The sequence below is a fragment of the Tachypleus tridentatus genome, chromosome 6, assembly GCF_004210375.1.
Source record: "Tachypleus tridentatus isolate NWPU-2018 chromosome 6, ASM421037v1, whole genome shotgun sequence".
Classification (NCBI taxonomy): Eukaryota; Metazoa; Arthropoda; class Merostomata; order Xiphosura; family Limulidae; genus Tachypleus; species Tachypleus tridentatus.
In genome coordinates, this window is record NC_134830.1 from 5953468 (window position 1) to 5979741 (window position 26274).

Sequence of the window (26274 nt, forward strand, 5' to 3'; positions counted from 1 at the left end):
CATGTCTTCTGTGATTCAATGAATTGTTTATTTGATGATGCATGTCTTCTGTGATTCAATGAATTGTTTATTTGATGATGCATGTCTTCTGTGATTCAATGAATTGTTTATTTGATGATGCATGTCTTCTGTGATTCAATGAATTGTTTATTTGATGATGCATGTCTTCTGTGATTCAATGAATTGTTTATTTGATGATGCATGTCTTCTGTGATTCAATGAATTGTTTATTTGATGATACATGTCTTCTGTGATTCAATGAATTGTTTATTTGATGATACATGTCTTCTGTGATTCAATGAATTGTTTATTTGAAGTTGAAATCAATATAACTCGTAATCCGAAGGTCGCGGGTTCGAATCCCCGTCGCACCAAACATGCTCGCCTTTTCAGCCGTGGAGACGTTATAATGTGACGGTCAATCCCACTATTTGTTGGTAAAAGAGCAGCCCAAGAGTTGGCGGTGGGTGGTGATGACTAGCAGCCTTCCCTCTAGTCTTACACTGCTAAATTAGGGACGGCTATCCCAAATAGCCCTCGTGTAGCTTTGCGCGAAATTCAAAAACAAACAAAAACCCTCATTCCATCTCACGTGTACGTGTGATTCATGACGGATTCCCGAACATTCAAAAGTTTCCTGCTATCTCGTACTTGAACGCACATTTATGTCACGTGCCATGTCTTCAAACACTATTAGCACGCGCTTTATTTTCCCAATGCATATATTTTTTTCTTTGAAGGATTCAGGGCTTTTGAAAATGTCAACAGCATTAGATGTTTTAAGACTGCGCAAGTGGCTGTTTTTCATTAGATGTTTTTAAGACTGCGCAAGTGGCTGTTTTTCATTAGATGTTTTAAGACTGCGCAAGTGACTATTTTTCATTAGATGTTTCTAAGACTGCGAAAGTGGCTATTTTTCATTAGATGTTTTTAAGACTGCGAAAGTGGCTATTTTTCATTAGATGTTTTTAAGACTGCGCAAGTGGCTATTTTTCATTAGATGTTTTTAAGACTGCGCAAGTGGCTGTTTTTCATTAGATGTTTTTAAGACTGCGAAAGTGGCTGTTTTTCATTAGATGTTTTTAAGACTGCGCAAGTGACTATTTTTCATTAGATGTTTCTAAGACTGCGAAAGTGGCTATTTTCATTAGATGTTTTAAGACTGCGAAAGTGGCTATTTTCATTAGATGTTTTAAGACTGCGAAAGTGGCTATTTTTCATTAGATGTTTTAAGACTGCGAAAGTGGCTATTTTCATTAGATGTTTTAAGACTGCGCAAGTGGCTGTTTTTCATTAGATGTTTTTAAGACTGCGAAAGTGGCTGTTTTTCATTAGATGTTTTTAAGACTGCGCAAGTGACTATTTTTCATTAGATGTTTCTAAGACTGCGAAAGTGGCTATTTTTCATTAGATGTTTTTAAGACTGCGAAAGTGGCTATTTTTCATTAGATGTTTTTAAGACTGCGAAAGTGGCTATTTTTCATTAGATGTTTTTAAGACTGCGAAAGTGGCTATTTTTCATTAGATGTTTTTAAGACTGCGCAAGTGGCTGTTTTTCATTAGATGTTTTTAAGACTGCGAAAGTGGCTGTTTTTCATTAGATGTTTTTAAGACTGCGAAAGTGGCTATTTTTCATTAGATGTTTTTAAGACTGCGCAAGTGGCTGTTTTCATTAGATGTTTTTAAGACTGCGAAAGTGGCTGTTTTTCATTAGATGTTTTTAAGACTGCGAAAGTGGCTATTTTTCATTAGATGTTTTTAAGACTGCGCAAGTAGCTATTTTTCAAGTATTTTTTTAAAAAGATGATATCCAGGAAACCTCTTCTAATGTAATTGAATATTAAGAATGGTAGAATATAATAATAACATCCTCATTTGATGTCACCGAATTTTTTATAAGGAAGCAAAATATTGATCATCCACTCAATATTCAATAGTATTTAAAACATTTTAGAATTTCCAATAATGTTTCATGTATTGGTAAGATATGATATACTGAAAGGTGTTTATGTGATAGTTTCCTTACATATTGGTTTGTTTTTACTATCAAACAATACAAGAATGTTGATTTAATTATTCGTACAAAAAAACAAAATGTGTTACTTGTCGAGTTTCGAGTTTCTTGTAAATTTTCCAAAGTAACTATAATTCTTCACTTATATTTCATATTTATCATAAATATCAAAATTACTTCATCTTGTATCTTTTGATTAATAAGTTCCAGGATATTTCACTTTATAAAAATGTAGTTTCAGTAAGGTAGTTATATCCGGAATCTGTGTATTTCTGTTGTTGTATTTAATAATACAGTATTAGTAAACAGATGTACACGATCTTAATCACCTAACAAACTTATTCTCAAATAATTATGTTAAGTGTTGTATTGGTTACTCTCGTATCATATGCTGTATGCGATGTTGAAATGGTTTACTAATGTTCAGGATAAACATTAAACCCGTCACCCCAAACATGCTCCTCCTTTCAGCCGTGAGGACGTTATGATAAACATTAAACCCGTCACCCCAAACATGTTCCTCCTTTTAGCCGTGAGGACGTTATAATATTTCAGTAAATTCTACTATTTGTTGATAAAAGAGTAGCCCAAGAGTTGACGGAGAGTGATGATGACCATCTGCCTTCCCTCTAGTCTTACACTGCAAAATTAGGGACGGCTAGCGCAGATAGGCCTCGTGTAGCTTCGCGAAAAAATTCAAAAAAAAAAATGTGTTTTTTTATAACAAAGCCACATCAGGCTATCTGCTGAGCCCATCGAGGGGAATCGAACCCCTTATTTTAGCGTTGTAAATCCGTAGACTTACCGCTGTATTGGCGGGTGGCAACAAAAGATAAACATTCAATGTTATTGTGTACCAATAACTGACGTTCCATGTTGTTTTATTCCTTTCGTCTTGTAGTTTCTAGACTGAAGAATGCAGTAGTAAGTTATACATGTTAATCCAAACTAGAACACAATTATACTAATCAGTGATAGCAACGTTCGGAGAATTCAGTTTATTACATCATATCAACACTTATCATCTTCATAACAGTTTTTGAATGTTCTAATGGCATATCCCTCACTTCCATTTTGCTACACACATACAACCTCTTAACAGTTCTGTGATTTGTAATGATGTACCCGTAACTCCCATTTTGACAGTCGTCTTAAAAATGTCTTCTTTGAATACATATATAACGTCAGTTACTTAATGACGTATTATAGAATTTCGAAACACTACTACTAGTGACACCTGATTATAAGAATTATTGTTCAAGTTACTTGCTTGTACACAATTTCCATTAACCATAGCTACTTGCTATTTGCTTTAGACCTAATCGTGTTACACTTAACCCTAACTGCATTAGGCTTAAGCCTTTTCTCTTTCTCAGTTAAATGTAGATTTAAGTTGTCATTCTTTCCTTTAACAAACAACGTTTGTTCGTGTTTCAGTGTTTGGTGATTTAACAAATTTTGGTTTCTATAATAGTTATCTGTTACTTTTTAAATAGTTATTGATAAAAACTCACACTAAGAATCATATTCAAGTTCACATTCACGAACTAGTTATTTTTATAATTCCTAATACGGTGCAGTTATACAGTTTTGAAAAACTCACATAAAGAAACTATTTTTCCCAATTGTGAACACCTACGTTTGATATGCGAACAAACAATAATCCGCCAGAGTCTGTTTACACATGCTGGTAGTAAGTTTTGCTTTGTTGTACAGTAAAATAGATGTTAATAGTCTCGCAACCTATTTTAGCAAGAGAGTAAACCAAATTGGCCTTGGATAAACTTAGAAACTGTATTTGAACGTATCAGAAAAACGTTTATTTCAAAATGAACAATTAACAAATTTTAAGTAAATTTCACATCTTGACAACTGGTCACTCTCACGATCGACATTAAGAGAAATTTACTGATGGGTGAAAGAATATCCACCTGTTCTGACAGTTCGAAGGCGAGTTCTGGACATAGGAAAAAAAAAGCTAAAAGATCGAACCCAGGAATAATGTAAAATAATAAATAATAATATAAAATTACACATGAACCGATTTATCATTTTCCTAAAGTGTCTTATCAATAGTAATGAAAGAAAACAATATCGTATGTAGCCATTAACAGGTTAGAATAAAAAGCACAGTAAACAGAAAAAACTGTTACAAGACTTGAAATAAAAAAACAACTAATTCTATCACATTCATGAACCAACCCTCTTCAGTTTGTTTTGAATTTCGCGCAAAGCTATTCAAGGGCTATCTGCACTAGCTGCTCATTACCACCCACCGTCAACTCTTGGGCTATTCTTTTACCAACGAATAGTGGGACTGACCGTCACATTATAACGCTCCCATGGCTGAAAGGGCGAGCGTGTCTGGTGCGACGGGGATTCGAACCCGCGACCCTCAGATTACTTGTCCTTAACCCACCTGGCCTTGCCAGGTTACCTCTTCAGTTGTCTTCTGAAAATTGTCGACAACGTTTACGTGAGTCCGGAACTTCGAATTCTCGTGAGGACACAGATGATTAAAAAAACTGGTTAGCTTGTAGTGATTTTTGTGGAAGTGGTGACTGGACATGTCGAATTTTTTTCCTTTTATGTAGTTATTTGTTTTGTATAAAATTTTGGTTCATTTCAATTCGATTTGATGTCCAGAATTCCACATTTGAAAAAAATGTTGTTTTTGTTTCCGTATATTAAGTGTTTCGGAAGATGGCGTTTATTTGAAATAAACAAGACGTTTTTCCGTTTTATTTCTTTGCATTATATGGGCTTTACGAAACAAAACAATAAAGAAATATTAGTTTTTATCCTGTAATTCTGTATAAAACGGTAACTGAGATAAATAAATACATTGTATTTTTCTATAAATACATTTATCTCTGTTACTGATGTTTCATTGTTAAGTTCAGTTCGGGTACTTTTCTTTGAAGAAGCAAGCCGTCTTCTAGCACGTTGGTCAAACTTAACATTTTCCCTGTTTAGGTCAGTATTTCAAATTTTATTTTCAACTCTACAGTGGTTTGGATGTATGATGGTAAGATTTTTGCAAAGAACTGGAGAAAGATGTTCAGGTAAACACTTAGATAATGGGTTTGTTACAGAACCGACGCTAAAATTATTGGTCCAAGAAGACAGTCTGCTTTCTGTGTCTCAGTGAAATTGTACATGTAAAGTGAGGAAGCCTTAATATGTTTTAACTTATTAAGGAATCTGTTGAAGTCAGATGCTTTCTTTACCAAAGAGGTCTGTTAAAATCAGACACCTTCTTAGCAGTAAAAAGTGGGAAGCCGACTTTCTTTTATAGAGATGGACCATGCGAAGTAAGCAAGGAGGCATGATGTGTTTGGAATGTTACTGCCTTAGATCTTTTTTCTTTTCTTTTCTATTTTTTGCTACAAAAGTCAAGCTGCAGGATCAGGACTGTCAGAGATAACAATAACCTGCATTTACGAAACAAATAGTTTCATTATAATGTATTTAACCTTCTATGTTTGGATGTGTCTTGGACGTCAGGTACTGATATTAGTAAATAACGTAAATCGATCTAAGAAAAACCTTGTTGGAATTTATTATTTGTCTTTGGAATGAGTGGTTAAGTTAAGAGCTCCTCATTATTGTAATGTTACGTTAAGAGCTCCTTATTATTGTAAACTTTCCCTAGCAACAGGGGCAAGAAGTTGGGAAAATTTCCCTAGCAACGGGGGGGATAGAATTGGGGGAAATTACCCTAGCAACGGGAGCACGAAGAGGGGAACTTTCCCTAACAACGTGGGGCAAGATGTGGGGAAATTTCCCTGGCAACAAGGGCAAGAAGTGGGTAAGATTTCCCAAGCAATTGGAGGCTAGTAGTGGGGAAATTTTACCTAACAACATTACAATTAATGAAGAGCTCTTCATTATTGTAATGTTGCGTTAAGAGCTCTTCATTATTGTAATGTTCCGTTAAGAACTTTTCATTATTGTAATGTTTCGTTAAGAACTTTTCATTATTGTAATGTTCCGTTAAGAACTTTTCATTATTGTAATGTTCCGTTAAGAGCTCTTCATTATTGTAATGTTGCGTTGGGAGCTCTTCATTATTGTAATGTTCCGTTGAGAGCTCTTCATTATTGTAATGTTGCGTTGGGAGCTCTTCATTATTGTAATGTTACGTTAAGAGCTCTTCATTATTGTGATATTTCGTTAAGAGCTCTTCATTATTGTGATGTTGCGTTAAGAGCTCTTCATTATTGTGATGTTGCGTTAAGAGCTCTTCATTATTGTAATGTTGCGTTAAGAGCTCTTCATTATTGTAATGTTGCGTTGGGAGCTCTTCATTATTGTAATGTTGCGTTGAGAGCTCTTCATTATTGTAATGTTACGTTAAGAGCTCTTCATTATTGTAATGTTCCGTTAAGAGCTCTTCATTATTGTAACGTTCCGTTAAGAGCTCTTCATTATTGTAATGTTGCGTTGAGAGCTCTTTATTATTGTAATGTTGCGTTGAGAGCTCTTCATTATTGTAATGTTCCGTTAAGAGCTCTTCATCATTGTAATGTTGCGTTGAGAGCTCTTCATTATTGTAATGTTGCGTTGAGAGCTCTTCATTATTGTAATGTTCCGTTGAGAGCTCTTCATTATTGTAATGTTCCGTTAAGAGCTCTTCATTTTTGTAATGTTTCGTTAAGAGCTTTTCATTATTGTAATGTTCCGTTGAGAGCTCTTCATTATTGTAATGTTGCGTTGAGAGCTCTTCATTATTGTAATGCTCCGTTAAGAGTTCTTCATTATTGTAATGTTACGCTAAGAGCTCTTCATTATTGTAATGTTACGTTAAGAGCTCTTCATTTTTGTAATGTTTCGTTAAGAGCTTTTCATTATTGTAATGTTGCGTTAAGAGCTCTTCATTATTGTAATGTTGCGTTAAGAGCTCTTCATTATTGTAATGTTGCGTTAAGAGCTCTTCATTATTGTAATGTTGCGTTGAGAGCTCTTCATTATTGTAATGCTCCGTTAAGAGTTCTTCATTATTGTAATGTTACGCTAAGAGCTCTTCATTATTGTAATGTTACGTTAAGAGCTCTTCATTATTGTAATGTTTCGTTAAGAGCTTTTCATTATTGTAATGTTGCGTTGAGAGCTCTTCATTATTGTAATGCTCCGTTAAGAGTTCTTCATTATTGTAATGTTGCGTTGAGAGCTCTTCATTATTGTAATGTTCCGTTAAGAGCTCTTCATTTTTGTAATGTTCCGTTGAGAGCTCTTCATTATTGTAATGTTGCGTTGAGAGTTCTTCATTATTGTAATGTTACGCTAAGAGCTCTTCATTATTGTAATGTTACGTTAAGAGCTCTTCATTATTGTAATGTTTCGTTAAGAGCTCTTCATTATTGTAATGTTACGTTAAGAGCTCTTAATTTTTGTAATGTTTCGTTAAGAGCTTTTCATTATTGTAATGTTACGTTAAAAGCTCTTCATTATTGTAATGTTGCGTTGAGAGCTCTTCATTATTGTAATGTTGCGTTAAGAGCTCTTCATTATTGTAATGTGCGTTAAGAGCTCTTCATTATTGTAATGTGCGTTAAGAGCTCTTCATTTTTGTAATGTTCCGTTGAGAGCTCTTCATTATTGTAATGTTGCGTTGAGAGTTCTTCATTATTGTAATGTTACGCTAAGAGCTCTTCATTATTGTAATGTTACGTTAAGAGCTCTTCATTATTGTAATGTTACGTTAAGAGCTCTTAATTTTTGTAATGTTTCGTTAAGAGCTTTTCATTATTGTAATGTTACGTTAAAAGCTCTTCATTATTGTAATGTTGCGTTGAGAGCTCTTCATTATTGTAATGTTGCGTTAAGAGCTCTTCATTATTGTAATGTTACGTTAAGAGCTTTTCATTATTGTAATGTTACGTTGAGAGCTTTTCATTATTGTAATGTTACGTTAAGAGCTCTTCAATATTTTAATGTTGCGTTAAGAGCTCTTCATTATTGTAATGTGCGTTAAGAGCTCTTCATTATTGTAATGTGCGTTAAGAGCTCTTCATTATTGTAATGTTACATTAAGAGCTCTTCATTATTGTAATGTTACGTTAAGAGCTCTTCATTATTGTAATGTGCGTTAAGAGCTCTTCATTATTGTAATGTTACATTAAGAGCTCTTCATTATTGTAATGTTACATTAAGAGCTCTTCATTATTGTAATGTTACGTTAAGAGCTCTTTATTATTGTAATGTGCGTTAAGAGCTCTTCATTATTGTAATGTGCGTTAAGAGCTCTTCATTATTGTAATGTTTCAATAAGTTTCGCGAAGATATACGAAAGTGTTATTCGCGTACAATCCTTCCTAATGTAGAACTGATATACTACAGGGATAGAAGCTACCCAACGGCACCTTCCGCCAACCCTCATTTGACTGCATAGTAGGTATTTAACGTCACTTTTATACCGCACTCAGAGAAGCCAAGCCGAACGAAATATTTGCTTGATAAATATTTTGCATTCATTGACGTTAAGTTTATTTCAGAAGTAAGATAAATAATGTTAAGTCTCTAACATATTACTGAAGCGATTCTGAGAACTTATTGGTGTGAGAGTCATCTTAAAGTCATTTCCTATAATTATCACAAGTGACACTCGATCTGTCTGCAAAACAGAAAAGTTATAAATTAGAAAAATTTTTACCATCTCCTAAACTGCAGTTTAATTTAATACAAACACAGTTTAATCTATTATGGCAGAAAATAGAGAGAACAAAGTAATATTGTGAAATGTTATACCAGGCAGAAAATATAAATAACAATGTAATAGTGTGAAATGTTATACCAGGCAGAGAATGCAGAGAACAAAGTAATATTGTTAAATGTTATACCAGGCAGAAAATATAAATAACAATGTAATAGTGTGAAATGTTATACCAGGCAGAGAATACAGAGAACAAAGTAATATTGTTAAATGTTATACCAGGCAGAGAATATACACAACAAAGTAATGGGGTGAAATGTTATACCAAGCAAAAAATACAGAGAACAAAGCAATGGTGTGAAATGTTATACCAGGCAGAAAATATATAGAACAAAGTAATATTGTTAAATGTTATAGTAGGCGGATAATACAGAGAACAAAGTAATATTGTGAAAGGTTACACCAGGCAGAGAATATACACAACAAAGTAATGGGGTGAAATGTTACACCAGGCAGAGAATATACACAACAGAGTAATGGGGTGAAATGTTATACCAAGCAGAAAATATATAGAACAAAGTAATATTGTTAAATGTTATACCAGGCAGAGAATACAGAGAACAAAGTAATGGGGTGAAATGTTATACCAGGCAGAGAATACAGAGAACAAAGTAATGGTGTGAAATGTTATACCAGGCAGAGAATACAGAGAACAAAGTAATATTGTGAAATGTTATACCAGGCAGAAAATACAGAGAACAAAGTAATGGTGTGAAATGTTATACTAGGCAGAGAATATAGAGAACAAAGTAATGGTGTGAAATGTTATACCAGTCAGAGAATACAGAGAACAAAGTACTATTGGGATATGTCTTATCAGACAGAGAATACAGAGAACAATGTAATAGTGTGAAATGTTACACCAAGCAGAGAATACAAAGAACAAAGTAATAGTGTGAAATGTACAACAGGCAGAGAATATAAAGAACAATGTAACAATGTGAAATGTCATACCAGGCAGAGAATATAGAGAACAAAGTAATGGTGTGAAATGTTATACCAGGCAGAGAATATACAGAACAAAGTAATGGTGTGAAATGTTATACCAGGCAGAGAATATAGAGAACAAAGTAATGGTGTGAAATGTTATACCAGTCAGAGAATACAGAGAACAAAGTAATATTGTGAAATGTTATACCAGGCAGAGAATACATAGAACAAAGTAATATTGGGATATGTCTTATCAGACAGAGAATACAGAGAACAATGTAATAGTGTGAAATGTTATACTAGCCAGAGAATACAGAGAACAAATTAATAGTGGGAAATATTATACTAGCCAGAGAATACAGAGAACAAAATAATAGTGGGAAATGTTATACTAGGCAGAGAATACAGAGAACAAAGTAATATTGTGAAATATTATACCAGGCAGAGAATACATAGAACAAAGTAATATTGGGATATGTCTTATCAGACAGAGAATACAGAGAACAATGTAATAGTGTGAAATGTTATACTAGCCAGAGAATACAGAGAACAAATTAATAGTGGGAAATGTTATACTAGCCAGAGAATACAGAGAACAAAATAATAGTGGGAAATGTTATACTAGGCAGAGAATACAGAGAACAAAGTAATATTGTGAAATATTATACCAGGCAGAGAATACATAGAACAAAGTAATATTGGAATATGTCTTATCAGACAGAGAATACAGAGAACAATGTAATATTGTGAAATGTTATACTAGGCAGAGAATACAGAGAAGAAAGCAATAATATGAAAGGTTATACTGGGCAGAGCATACAGAGAACAATGTAATATTTTGAAATGTTATACCAGGCAGAGAATACAGAGAACAAAGTAACGGTGTGAAATGTTATGCCAGGCAGAGAACAAAGTAACGGTGTGAAATGTTATGCCAGGCAGAGAATACAGAGAACAAAGTAATATTGTGAAATATTATACCAGGCAGAGAATACATAGAACAAAGTAATATTGGGATATGTCTTATCAGACAGAGAATACAGAGAACAATGTAATAGTGTGAAATGTTATACTAGCCAGAGAATACAGAGAACAAAATAATAGTGGGAAATGTTATAATAGCCAGAGAATACAGAGAACAAAATAATATTGGGAAATGTTATACTAGGCAGAGAATATAGAGAACAAAGTAATAGTGTGAAAGGTTATACCAGGCAGAGAATACCTAGAACAAAGTAATATTGTGAAATGTTATACTAGGCCGAGAATACAGAGAAGAAAGCAATAATATGAAAGGTTATACTAGGCAGAGAATACCGAGAACAAAGTAATATTGTGAAATGTTATACCAGGCAGAGAATACAGAGAACAAAGTAATATTGTTAAATGTTATACCAGCCAGAGAATACAAAGAACAAAGTAACGGTGTGAAATGTTATTCCAGGCAGAGAATACAGAGAACAAAGTAATGGTGTGAAATGTTATACCAGGCAGAGAATATAGAGAACAAAGTAATATTGTGAAATGTTATACCAGGCAGAGAATACAGAGAACAAAGTAATGGTGTGAAATGTTATACCAGGCAGAAAATACTGAACAACGTAATTGTGTGAAATGTTATATCAGGCAGATAATATAAAGAACAAAGCAATATTGTGAAATATTATACCAGGCAGAGAATACAGAGAACAAAGTAATGGTGTGAAATGTTATACAAGGCAGAAAATACTGAAAAACGTAATTGTGTGAAATGTTATATCAGGCAGATAATATAAAGAACAAAGTAATATTGTGAAATATTATACCAGGCAGAGAATACAGAGAACAAAGTAACGGTATGAAATGTTATGCCAGGCAGAGAATACAGAGAACAAAGTAATATTGTTAAATGTTATACCAGGCAGACAATACAGAGAACAAAGTAATGGTGTGAAATGTTATACCAGGCAGAGTTTACAGAGAACAAAGTAATATTGTGAATGGTTATTATATGCCAGTGTCCTAACATTTCAGACTGGAATGATACACTAAATACGGGAAGAGTTATATGGCTATATTAACTGCGCCTTTCTGGCGCGGTGATGTTGTTATAATCGTGACTTAGTTTTATTGTGTCGAAGAAAGGTTCTGATTAAAACGGTTTAGATGGCTATAAATTAATTTGTCAGACAGTGTTTTTATCAGTGTGTTATACAGAAAACTATAAATATCTTTGTTAATCAAGTAATTGTGTTTTGTGTGCTGAAGTGCGAGAAGCTTTATTTCATAACCCTGTATAACCATGTAATGGTTATGTATTCATAACCCTGTATCTCTGTCTCATAAAACCGCCCTCCGTCCCCATTAACACAGCGGTATGGCTATTAACTTATAATGCTAGAAAGTAGGTTTCGATACCCGTGGTGGGCAGAGCACAGATAGCCCATTGTGTATTTTGATACCGGGGTGGTCAGAGCACAGATAGCCCATTGTGTGACTACGTGTTTAATTACAGACATCGACATCAAATCTCTGTTTAACAAGTGTACGCAGTTTGTTCACTGAAAAAATTGTGTTCTTTGTTCAACAAGTTTATGTAAGCCTGTCAGGAACTCCACTTGGTTGTGTTCTTTGTTCAACAGGTTTATGTAAGCCTGTCAGGAACTCCACTTGGTTGTGTTCTTTGTTCAACAGGTTTATGTAAGCTTGTCAGGAACTCCACTTGGTTGTGTTCTTTGTTCAACAGGTTTATGTAAGCCTGTCAGGAACTCCACTTGGTTGTGTTCTTTGTTCAACAAGTTTATGTAAGCCTGTCAGGAACTCCACTTGGTTGTGTTCTTTGTTCAACAGGTTTATGTAAGCTTGTCAGGAACTCCACTTGGTTGTGTTCTTTGTTCAACAGGTTTATGTAAGCCTGTCAGAACTCCACTTGGTTGTGTTCTTTGTTCAACAGGTTTATGTAAGCCTGTCAGGAACTCCACTTGGTTGTGTTCTTTGTTCAACAGGTTTATGTAAGCCTGTCAGGAACTCCACTTGGTTGTGTTCTTTGTTCAACAGGTTTATGTAAGCCTGTCAGGAGCTCCACTTGATTGTGTTCTATGTTCAATAGGTTTATGTAAGCCTGTCAGAAGCTCCACTTGGTTGTGTTCTTTGTTCAACAGGTTTATGTAAGCCTGTCAGGAACTCCACTTGGTTGTGTTCTTTGTTCAACAGGTTTATGTAAGCCTGTCAGGAGCTCCACTTGATTGTGTTCTATGTTCAATAGGTTTATGTAAGCCTGTCAGGAGCTCCACTTGGTTGTACTCTGTGTTCAACAGGTTTATGTAAGCCTGTCAGGAGCTCCACTTGATTGTGTTCTGTGTTCAACAGGTTTATCTAAGTCTGTCAGGATCTTCACAAAATTGTTAAACGTCGAGCAGTGAAGAAAAATAGTATGTTAATATATCAGAATGTGTTAATATATCAGAATGTGTTAATATATCATAATGTGTTAATACATCAGAATGTGTTAATGTATCAGAATATGTTAATATATCATAATGTGTTAATACATCAGAATGTGTTAATGTATCAGAATATGTTAATACATCAGAAACTTGAAGAGTCGTGTTACCAAAAAGATAACACTGTTATTTAACAAATTAATAACGTATTATTATAAATATGTTAATATATAATAAAATAATAAGGTAACGTTGGTTGTGTTCTTTCCGTATGTCCGTCTTTATCATCGGAGGCAAGATAGTGATAAGTAATATTCTGCATATGTCTATCAAATTTCGTTAAAATCCAATTATTTTTGACTGAGTTATAATGTTGTTGTTTATTTATAATTAAGCACACAACTACACAAAGGGTAATCTAACCTCTGCCCTCCACGGGTATCGAAACCCCGTTTCTAGTGGTATAAGTCCGCAGACATTCCGCTGTGCCAGTGGTGGGTGGGGCGACTGAGTTATAAAGCGAAAATCGTGTGAAAAATTGGGCCCAATAGTAAAAGTTGGGATTATTTCTCTCTTTGTGAACGTGTTATGTTGATGGGCACAGCACAGATAGCCCACTGTTTACCCCTATCGTTAACTTCAAAGAAAGAAAACAAACAGGAATTTTCAAGTTTCCTATTTCTTCAGCTCTTCTTTCATATTTTGATTTTTTCACCAATTCGAAATATAATTTTTTTATATTCAATGTCTTATGAACATATAATAACTTATTGGTAATACATTTCAGTTAAGCCCAACATGGCCGGATGGTTAAGGGACTCGATTCGTAATCTGAGGGTCGCGGGTTCTAATCCCCGTCACACCAAACATGCTCGCCCTTTCAGTCGTAGGAGCATTATAATGTGACGATCAATCCCACTATTCGCAGGTAAAAGAGTAGCCCAAAAGTTGACAGCGGGTGGTGACGACTATCTATCTTCCCTCTAGTTTTACACTGCTAAATTATGGACGACTAGCGTAGATAGTCCTCGTGTAGTTTTGCGCGAAATTCATAGCAAACAGACCAGAAGAGGATCATTTTTATATTTGATGTAAATTGGTGTATCATATTATTTTAGGTGTGACTGTCCCAGGTTATCCTTATGTGTCACTAAGCTCATAAACAATTATTATTATTTCGTATGTGTTAGGCACCTGTTAAAATACTCAAACGATCAACATTGTATAATATACAAAATGTTATTATCAGCCCTGAAAGATACTCTTTGTATGTTTCCACGTCGTGCGTGTTATATCAAGAGTCGGGCACTTTAAGTTGTATTTAAATACAGTTTGTGTGGATGTAAGAAATAACAACTGGGGTCATAGCTCAGGTAAACTTCACTGACCGTTTGTGTGGATGTAAGAAATAACAATTGGGGTCATAGCTCAGGTAAACTTCACTGACCGTTTGTGTGGATGTAAGAAATAACAACTGGGGTTATAGCTCAGGTAAACTTCACTGACCGCCACGATGCTAAGGTCATTGTATTCAGAGTGTATCAGAAGTCCATAGAAATATTGGATTGAATTTCGATGCTATTATTTTTGCTATAAGGTAAAAAACAACATGTTTGTAACACAAAATAACAGTTTCTAGGTTGGCGCTATTTTTTCATAAAATGTACAGACTTTAATGGCGTAAGACACGTGTGTTTGTAATTTTTTATGTGTTATGTTGTTTGGTGTGATGTTTTCATTCTTTCTTTATTTAGGTGTTCAAGACCCCACGGTCTCAGTCTGTTAAAGAATTATCAGGTAGGTCCTTCGTTCGTAAACATTTACGTTAAAAGTTAGTGGGAAGATGTACATGACAATGTTTACTTTCGTAAAGAAACGCCAGGTGGAGTTGTTTCATTCAATGGAAAGAGTCAGTGTAGTGAAGCTGAGTTTAAAACTCAAAATTGAGGTGAAAGACATGACGTCATTTTTAGCCGCGGAATAACAGCTCTTGGAATGGCTCTGTTTCTTTTTTAATTTTGCGCAAATATACACGAGGGTTATCTGCGCTAGCCGTCCCTAATTTAGCAGGGTAAGACTAGAGGGAAGGCAGCTAGTCATCACCACCTACCGCCAATTCTTGGGCTACACTTTTAACAACGAACAGTGGGATGGACCGTCACATTATAACGCCCTCACGACTGAAAGGGAGAACATGTTTGGTGCGACGGGGATTCGAACCCGCGGCCATCAGATTACGAGTCGAACGCTTTAACCACGTAGCCATGCCGGACCTTCTGGGATGGCTTTAAGCCTTCTTCTTAAATAGATACCTTCAGCTCTTGACCGATTTGAGATTCAGTTACAGTTTAGGACTTAGGACGTCAAATCCTTCATGTTGATATATTTAACCATTTAAAGGTTTCGTAGCATAATCTACTCTAATCCCGTCCAAAAAAAATTCAGTTTGAGGGAAGATTGGTAGAGATCCGTGTGAGAGGTAAAATCCAGTCGGGTATATTCGCGTACCACGCTTGGTATTGGTGGCATACTAAAATGTAGCTGAGAAAAAAATAAATAAACATTTCGTAGATTAATTTGCTTTAGCCTTACCTAAAATAACTTCAAGTGCCGCGGCTACTGATTATTCTCTCTTGTTTATTGGTGGACGAGAAGCGTTCGGTATTAAAAATAATAATATTTAACATGAATTTTGTTTATACATAAATATATTTTTATTAACTCATATCAAGTCTGTCTTACTGAAACAAACAATACTACTAATATTTTGGTATTAAAGTAAGGGCCCCCAAACCTTCATAAAATCATTGCATTGTTTTCAGATATTCAGTCATATTAGAAAAACCACTCTTGTGACAAAGTTACGTAAAATTCGTATGGAATTCCAATAATATTTCTTTGGTTATTATAAACTATTAAAGCGGAATACAAACGTTGTTTGGAACATTATTACAAAATCGTCGTTTCACGAAATTCATGCCGTGAATATTAGCGAAGCTTTGAGATTTAAGCTGTTTTGTTTGAATATATTCTGTATTAGATAATTACGAGATAATTTAGAGGTAATTTTTTATTCCCTGGAACAACTTACACATTTCATTGAAGGTTGTCGTCATTAGATTTTTATTCCAATTTTTCTGTGTATGAAAAGCGTCTGTCAGTTAAAAATGATTGGAAAAATGAACAAGGATTGTTTAAAACGCGGGCGTCATACAGTTTAGTTATTATTAGTAAGTTTTGACGGGTGTCATACAGTTTAGTTATTATTAGTAAGTTTTGACGGGTGTCATACAGTTTAGTTATTATTAGTAAGTTTTGACGGGTGTCATACAGTTTAGTTATTATTAGTAAGTTTTGACGGGCGTCATACAGTTTAGTTATTATTAGTAAGTTTTGACGGGTGTCATACAGTTTAGTTATTATTAGTAAGTTTTGACGGGTGTCATACAGTTTAGTTATTATTAGTAAGTTTTGACGGGTGTCATACAGTTTAGTTATTATTAGTATGTTTTGACGGGTGTCATACAGTTCAGTTATTATTAGTAAGTTTTGACGGGTGTCCTACAGTTTAGTTATTATTAGTAAGTTTTGACGGGCGTCCTACAGTTTAGTTATTATTAGTAAGTTTTGACAGGTGTCATACAGTTTAGTTATTACTAGTAAGTTTTGACGGGTGTCATACAGTTTAGTTATTATTAGTAAGTTTTGACGGGCGTTTTAGAGTTTAGTTATTATTAGTAAGTTTTGACGGGTGTCATACAGTTTAGTTATTATTAGTAAGTTTTGACGGGTGTCATACAGTTTAGTTATTATTAGTAAGTTTTGACGGGTGTCATACAGTTTAGTTATTATTAGTAAGTTTTGACGGGTGTCATACAGTTTAGTTATTATTAGTAAGTTTTGACGGGCGTCATACAGTTTAGTTATTATTAGTAAGTTTTGACGGGTGTCATACAGTTTAGTTATTATTAGTAAGTTTTGACGGGTGTCATACAGTTTAGTTATTATTAGTAAGTTTTGACGGGTGTCATACAGTTTAGTTATTATTAGTATGTTTTGACGGGTGTCATACAGTTCAGTTATTATTAGTAAGTTTTGACGGGCGTCCTACAGTTTAGTTATTATTAGTAAGTTTTGACGGGCGTCCTACAGTTTAGTTATTATTAGTAAGTTTTGACAGGTGTCATACAGTTTAGTTATTACTAGTAAGTTTTGACGGGTGTCATACAGTTTAGTTATTATTAGTAAGTTTTGACGGGCGTCCTAGAGTTTAGTTATTATTAGTAAGTTTTGACAGGTGTCATACAGTTTAGTTATTATTAGTAAGTTTTGACGAGTGTCATACAGTTTAGTTATTATTAGTAAGTTTTGACGGGCGTCCTAGAGTTTAGTTATTATTAGTAAGTTTTGACGGGTGTCATACAGTTTAGTTATTATTAGTAAGTTTTGACGGGTGTCATACAGTTTAGTTATTATTAGTAAGTTTTGACGGGCGTCCTAGAGTTTAGTTATTATTAGTAAGTTTTGACGGGTGTCATACAGTTTAGTTATTATTAGTAAGTTTTGACGGGTGTCATACAGTTTAGTTATTATTAGTAAGTTTTGACGGGCGTCCTAGAGTTTAGTTATTATTAGTAAGTTTTGACGAGTGTCATACAGTTTAGTTATTATTAGTAAGTTTTGACGGGTGTCATACAGTTTAGTTATTATTAGTAAGTTTTGACGGGCGTCCTAGAGTTTAGTTATTATTAGTAAGTTTTGACGGGTGTCATACAGTTTAGTTATTATTAGTAAGTTTTGACGGGCGTTTTAGAGTTTAGTTATTATTAGTAAGTTTTGACGGGTGTCATACAGTTTAGTTATTATTAGTAAGTTTTGACGGGCGTCCTAGAGTTTAGTTATTATTAGTAAGTTTTGACGGGTGTCATACAGTTTAGTTATTATTAGTAAGTTTTGACGGGTGTCATACAGTTTAGTTATTATTAGTAAGTTTTGACGGGCGTCCTAGAGTTTAGTTATTATTAGTAAGTTTTGACGAGTGTCATACAGTTTAGTTATTATTAGTACGTTTTGACGGGCGTCCTACAGTTTAGTTATTATTAGTAAGTTGTTATTTTTCACTCATTGGTGGCCCCGGCATGGCCAGGTGGTTAAGTCATTCGACTCATAAACTGAAGGTCGCGGGCTCGAATCGTCGTTATACCAAACATACTTGCCCTTTCAGCTGTGTGGACGTTATACGTTACTGTCAATCCCACTGTTCGTTCGTAAAAGAGTAGCCCAACAGTTGGTGGTGGGTGGTGATGACTAGCTGCTTTCCCTCTAGTCTTACACTGCTAAATTAGGGACGGCTAGTATAGAGAGCCCTCGTGTAGCTTTGGGTGAAATTCAAAACAAACCACAATTCTCACTCAGCACTAGAACTAGTCTGTTTAGGTTACGTGACGAGTGTTGGGAGATGACAGGTGTGTCAGTAACGAAGCAAAAATGACGTCACTTTGGATACTTCACAGTTCATACCAGTTCATTATATAGTCATTTGTAATTCCTTATTTTACCTACGATGGGTTAAACAGTGCACACAGTACCTAAAAGAGTCACCCGAACCTAGGACTTGAACACTAACCTTAGAAAACAAACTGCAGTTGTGGTTATAAAATAATTTTTTCTTACGTTTCAGTCAAATTTTAGGGATAGCACCAGGCTACTCAAAGTCAGTCATGATTACTGGATTGTCCTTTGGAACAGGCGAACGTTATATTAAAATCAACATAACGGATAGTTTAAAGTAGAACTTGATTCTCATATGGACGTTTTTTATCACATTTGAGACTAGTTTTGATATTAACTCTTGTGCACCTATTATTTCTAGTACTGGTAAGCGTTTCCCACATTTTTAATGGGAATTTTCCCAAGTTTTAAGGTTAATATTTTGTCTCGCTATCATTCCCAGAATTTAAATGAGAAAGTGATCCACTTGAGTAGTGCGTGACCGATGGTGGAAGCGAAAGAAATATGAACACACATATAAAGTACGATATATTTCAGTATGTCGTTATTTTGTTTTGTTAAAATATGTCAGTTTCTTACGAATAGCCTGACGTAATGTCACGTGTAATGCTGTAAATGGAAACGTATGTTAATCACGTGCAAGTTTCTCCCGAGAATGACGAAGTATGGATGACGTATATAATATTTATTTAATGGAGGTCAATGAGAGCGTCAGTATTGCAATTAGATACAGATAAAAATATTTATTCATTAAATTTTAGTCCGTGATGTCGAGAAAACCCGCTTGTAGAGAAAACTATATATAGGTAAAAACGGCTCGTTTGGGTTGAGAAAATATTTATAAATACGTAAAATATTTTCTCAATTCAAACGAGCCATTTTTACATATATCAATTTTAGTCTCTTGTGATGTTGGTTTGCTTTTTTTCTAATTTCAACCTGGATAGATACGCTGACTTGTGGTCTTTTTCCTAGTTGTGGTTTATATTTATATTGTAATATGTAGTTTCGTACTTCGACGTAGATAGAGAAATTGATTCATGGTCTTTCATCAGCTGTTTCCTTAGTATGGCACGTGGTCTATATTTATATTGTAATATGTAGTTTCGTACTTCGACGTGAATAAAGAAATTGATTCATGGTCTTTCATCAGCTGTTTCCTTAGCATGGCACGTGGTCTATCTTTATACTGTAATATGTGGTTTCTAATTTTCTTCGGTTCTTGTAAACTTCCACTACACGAGGGCTGAAGGACAAAATACCCCCAGATTCTTGTGTTATAGCCCCAGTAGTCCTAAGATATTTTATCTTTTGCGTAAGAAAAGTTTTCCCCTAAATAACAGAGTGTTTTACTGTTACGGTATAGACCAGGGGTGGCCAAACCGCGGAATGCGAGCCACGTGCGGCTCGCGGAAATATGTTGGTTGAGCTCTTTTTTGGATCAATTAATATAATTAATACAATTAATATAAAAGGTAAATAAAAATTCCCAAGCTTTATAATTATTTACCGGGTATAAACTGAGAATCCATTGGATAAAAATGTAAGATTAATGTTCATGGTGAGTGAATATATTTAATAATTTAAAACCTAACTAAATCCGTACTATTGTTTGGATGTATTAGTAAGGTAATATCAGGTGAGCTGCTTTATTCGTACTATTGTTGGGATCTATTAGTAAGGTAATATTAGGTGAGTTACTTTATCCATATTATTTTTACAATCTACTAGTTAGGTAATATTAGGTGAGTTACTTTATTCTTATTACTTTTGCAATCTACTAGTAAGGTAATATCAGGTGAGTTACTTTATTCTTATTACTTTTGCAATCTACTAGTAAGGTAATATTAGGTGAGTTACTTTATTCTTATTACTTTTGCAATCTACTAGTAAGGTAATATTAGGTGAGTTACTTTATCCATATTATGTTTGCAATCTACTAATAAGGTAATATCAGGTGAGTTACTTTATTCTTATTACTTTTGCAATCTACTAGTAAGGTAATATTAGGTGAGTTACTTTATCCATATTATGTTTGCAATCTACTAATAAGGTAATATCAGGTGAGCTGCTTTATCCATTATATTTTTGCAATCTACCAATAAGGTAATATTAGGTGAGCTGCTTTATCCGTACTATTGTTGGAATCTACTAATAAGTTAATATCAGGTGAGCTGCTTTATTCGTGCTATTTTTGAGGATACGTCACCTTGGTTTTTTAGCTGTAAAATTTAATGTGTGGTTCCCAAACATTTCCGTTCTCACACTGTCTACCAATGTTAACACGGTTTACTAATGTTAACACTGTCTACCAATGCTACCTCACCTGTTTTTTGTTTTCTTATGTGGCTTCTACTGGCGTTTCGCGTCAGTGACTTGCATTTTGGACCAGTTCGCTAACCACGTTTCGGTAAGCACTATAAAGCTAATTGGTTTTCCTCGTATCACATGAAAGATTAAATAAATAAGTATTGTAAATACCACTTAAGTGGGCTTTGATTTCCACAAGTAAAGGAGAGTAGAGAAATTGATTACCAGAGTAATCAGTGATGTCGAGAAACCCACTTGTAGAGAAATATGTATGCAAAAACGGCTCGTTTGGGTTGAGAAAATAGTTTACATAGAAGAGCGAACAACGTTTCGACCTTCTTCGGTCATCGTCAGGTTCACAATCCTGTACCATCCTGTAAGTGAACCTGACGATGACCGAAGAAGGTCGAAACGTTGTTCGCTCTTCTATGTAAAATATTTTCTCAACCCAAACGAGCCGTTTTTACATATAAATTTGATTACCAGAGTGTATTTCTTCATATACCTTTATGTTACTTTAGGAACCAAACTGCGGTATTCTGAATAGTTTTACTTTGCCAAGAAACTGAGACAACAAGTTCATTACAAGACATAAGCCCTGATCCGTTTTTTAAAAGCAGAAACTAGTAAACCAGTTATGTTATTTAAATAGTATGGTTTAATCACTTTAATGGAACTGATGTCTGGTTGAAGTAGACCTTATCTTTTAATTTATTGATAACTGTTTCATACTTCTTGTGGAGTGATCACTTTCCAAACACATTCGTTGAGATAATTTATAAAAAAACATTAAACACCAGTTTCTCAACGCCGTTCCAAAAAATCGCCCATCGGTGGTTACTTCTGGAGCGATATCCGTGTGGAAAACAACCACCAGACACACAGTCTCGGTTTGGGGAGATGTTTTTTTTTTTTTTAACTGGAAAAGATGATGCTAGATAACTTTATTTAAAAATTGAGAACCCAGTCTAAAGATGCAGAACCACTGTAAGACTAAGGTAGCTCTTAAAGATTAACTGGAAATACTGTCTAAAGCTTGAGAACCCAATCTAAAGATATAGAACCACTGTAAGACTAAGGTAGCTCTTAAAGAGTAACTGGAAATACTGTCTGAAGCTTGAGAACCCAATCTAAAGATATAGAACCACTGTAAGACTAAGGTAGCTCTTAAAGAGTAACTGGAAATACTGTCTGAAGCTTGAGAACCCAATCTAAAGATGTAGAACCACTGTAAGACTAAGGTAGCTCTTAAAGAGTAACTGGAAATACTGTCTAAAGCTTGAGAACCCAATGTAAAGATGCAGAACCATTGTAAGACAAAGGTAACTTTAAAGAGTAACTGGAAATACTGTCTGAAGCTTGAGAACCCAATCTAAAGATATAGAACCACTGTAAGACTAAGGTAACTCTTAAATAGTAACTGAAAATACTGTCTAAAGCTTGGGAACACAGTATAACTTGTAACTGAGAACCTCGTTTAATATTGGTAACCCAATACAAGTTTCCAAATACCCGTTTAAATGTTAAAAGTTCCCCACCAGTGCAGCGATAAGTCTACAGATCTACAACGCTAAAAGCAGGGGTTCGATTCCCTTCGGTTGACTCAGCAGATCGTCCAATGCGGCTTTGCTATAAGAAAACAGACACACAAACACAAACACAAACACACTCAGTCTGAAAATTGAAAACCCAGTCTAAATCATAACTTACAATCCTGTTTATTAATTTAGTTCACTAATTTCTTACAATAATACAGACAGGATCTTATGAAGTAGAATCAAAACATTTAGACCGTTTTCTTTAGTTTACGGACTTTTTATACCAAAATCCGTGGTTTGATTCTCCGCAAAAGAGAGAACACGTAGATTTTACTACTTCTTGATGACGAGAAACCCACTTGAAATAAAAATATATCTCAGAATGGCTGGTATGGGTGTTAACACTTATTCATAAGGAGAGAACAACGTTTCGGCTTTCCTTTGTCATCTTTATAATCTCAAGATTGAAACGTTGTTCACTTCTTATCAATAAAAGTGTTAACACCCATACCAGCCGTTCTGAGATACAAACTTCATTACTGTACGATAGACAAACAACTGATTGCTTGTACGTTTTGGAATTTCGCGCAAAGCTAAGCTACACGAGGGCTATCTGCGCTAGCTGTCCCTAATTTAACAATGCATTACCAGGTAATGGTGAAACCATGGACGTTAATAACTAAACTATTTATATGTTTGTTTGTTTTTAATTTCGCGCAAAGCTACACGAGGGCTATCTACGTTAGCCTTCCATAATTTAATAGTGTAAGACTAGAGGGAAGGCAGCTAGTCACCACCTCCCGGCGCCAATTCTTGGGCTACTCTTTCACCAACGAATAGTGGGATTGACCGTCACATTATAACGCTCCCACGACTGAGAGGGCGAGCATGTTTAGTGTGACGAGGATTCGAACCCGCGACCCTCGGGTTACGAATCGAGTGCCTTAATCACCTGGCCGTGCCGGGCCGTAAAGTAGAAATAAACCACCTGTCGCCGTTGTTTCCAACACAAAACACTTCATACAGTTTAACTGCACGTTCCAGAAAGTATATTACGTAATATAATTTTTGCTTGAAGAATTGAATTTGGGCGAAATAATGTGGTAGATTGCTGTGATGTTAAAGTTATGACCGATTCGTTTTTCACTTATTGTCTTTCATTAAAAAAACGACTTGTCATGTAATTTAAAATGGTTTTACTTGCTTCATTACGGTATGTGTTTTTAGTAGGTTTCAAATATCTTGTCATAGTTTTTTAAAAAAAATGTGTAATTTATTTCTTATCATTTCTCCAAAGAAACCGGTTTCATCAAATAACCGTGGTGTTAATATCAGAGCAGGTTTCATTAATCACTAGGTATTTGGTAGTAATGACGGGAGTTTAACCAAAATTGGTGTTGTGGTTAAAACACGAAACACAAAACAAAGTCAGAGGAGCATCATTAGTAACATTGTGTCATTATAAGTGTTTTACAGTCAGTAACATTCGATTGATGTCTCTGACCACGCTCAAAGTATCATAGATTAATTTACTCTAAATCTGCCTAGAAGTATTTAAGTTTGAGGGTAGAGTCGTAGAAGTAATAATGAGTAATAAAATCGAATCACCTATACACGTGCCTCAGCACGTGGTATTGGTGGTGTATAAAAATATAGATAATACAAATAAATTACACATATTGGATTAATTCACTCTGATCCTGCTTAAAAGAATTTCAAGTGCCGGGACTTTTGATGATTCCATCTTGCTTGATTATAGAAACTGTAAAACACTTAGTGTCTTTATCACCGTGTAACTTAGAGCTTCTTCTCTTTATAAAACTATAAAACACTTAGTGTATTTATTACCGTGTAACTTACAGCTTCTTCTGTTTATAGAAATTGTAAAACATTTAGTGTATTTATTACCGTGTAACTTACAGCTTCTTCTGTTTATAGAAATTGTAAAACATTTAGTGTATTTATTACCGTGTAACTTACAGCTTCTTATGTTTATAGAAACTGTAAAACACTTAGTGCATTTATCACCGTGTAACTTAGAGCTTCTTCTGTTTATAGAAAGTGTAAAACATTTAGTGTATTTATTACCGTGTAACTTAGAGCTTCTTCTGTTTATAGAAACTGTAAAACATTTAGTGTATTTATTACCGTGTAACTTAGAGGTTTTTCTGTTTATAAACACTGTAAAACATTTAGTGTATTTATTACCGTGTAACTTAGAGCTTCTTCTGTTTATAGAAAGTGTAAAACATTTAGTGTATTTATTACCGTGTAACTTAGAGCGTCTTCTGTTTATAAACACTGTAAAACATTTAGTGTATTTATCACCGTGTAACTTACAGCTTCTTCTGTTTATAGAAAGTGTAAAACATTTAGTGTATTTATTACCGTGTTACTTACAGCTTTTTCTCTTTATAAACACTGTAAAACATTTAGTGTATTTATTACCGTGTAACTTAGAGCGTCTTCTGTTTATAAACACTGTAAAACATTTAGTGTATTTATCACCGTGTAACTTACAGCTTCTTCTGTTTATAGAAAGTGTAAAACATTTAGTGTATTTATTACCGTGTAACTTAGAGCTTTTTCTGTTTATAGAAAGTGTAAAACATTTAGTGTATTTATTACCGTGTAACTTAGAGCTTCTTCTGTTTATAGAAACTGTAAAACATTTAGTGTATTTATCACCGTGTAACTTAGAGCTCTTTCTGTTTATAAACACTGTAAAACATTTAGTGTATTTATTACCGTGTAACTCAGAGCTTCTTCTGTTTATAGAAAGTGTAAAACATTTAGTGTATTTATCACCGTGTAACTTACAGCTTCTTCTGTTTATAGAAAGTGTAAAACATTTAGTGTATTTATTACCGTGTAACTTACAGCTTCTTCTGTTTATAGAAAGTGTAAAACATTTAGTGTATTTATTACCGTGTAACTTAGAGCTTCTTTTGTTTATAGAAAGTGTAAAACATTTAGTGTATTTATCACCATGTAACTTACAGCTTCTTCTGTTTATAGAAACTGTAAAACATTTAGTGTATTTATTACCGTGTAACTTAGAGCTTTTTTCTGTTTATAAACACTGTAAAACATTTAGTGTATTTATTACCGTGTAACTTAGAGCTTCTTCTGTTTATAGAAAGTGCAAAACATTTAGTGTATTTATTACCGTGTAACTTAGAGCTTGTTCTGTTTATAGAAACTGTAAAACATTTAGTGTATTTATTACCGTGTAACTTACAGCTTCTTCTGTTTATAGAAACTGTAAAACATTTAGTGTATTTATTACCGTGTATCTTACAGCTTCTTCTGTTTATAGAAACTGTAAAACATTTAGTGTATTTATTACCGTGTAACTTACAGCTTCTTCTGTTTATAGAAACTGTAAAACATTTAGTGTATTTATTACCGTGTAACTTACAGCTTTTTCTGTTTATAAACACTGTAAAACATTTAGTGTATTTATCACCGTGTAACTTACAGCTTCTTCTGTTTATAGAAAGTGTAAAACATTTAGTGTATTTATCACCGTGTAACTTACAGCTTCTTCTGTTTATAGAAAGTGTAAAACATTTAGTGTATTTATTACCGTGTAACTTAGAGCTTCTTCTGTTTATAGAAAGTGTAAAACATTTAGTGTATTTATTACCGTGTAACGTAGAGCTTCTTCTGTTTATAGAAACGGTAAAACATTTAGTGTATTTATTACCGTGTAACTTACAGCTTCTTCTGTTTATAGAAACTGTAAAACATTTAGTGTATTTATTACCGTGTAACTTACAGCTTATTCTGTTTATAGAAAGTGTAAAACAGTTAGTGTATTTATTACCGTGT

General features: G+C 34.3%; 1 protein-coding gene across 2 annotated transcripts in view; it reads left to right on the forward strand.

The window, feature by feature from the left end:
* LOC143251884 (stAR-related lipid transfer protein 13-like) overlaps positions 1-26274 on the forward strand; it is a 125063-nt gene that overhangs the window by 25839 nt on the left and 72950 nt on the right. The window contains exon 2 of one of the 2 annotated variants that reach the window (XM_076503212.1): positions 14836-14878. The gene's annotated coding sequence lies outside the window, so the exon portion shown is untranslated. Of the gene's footprint in view, positions 1-14833; positions 14879-26274 lie in introns of those variants that run through there. The other variant, XM_076503215.1, reaches the window with a different exon arrangement.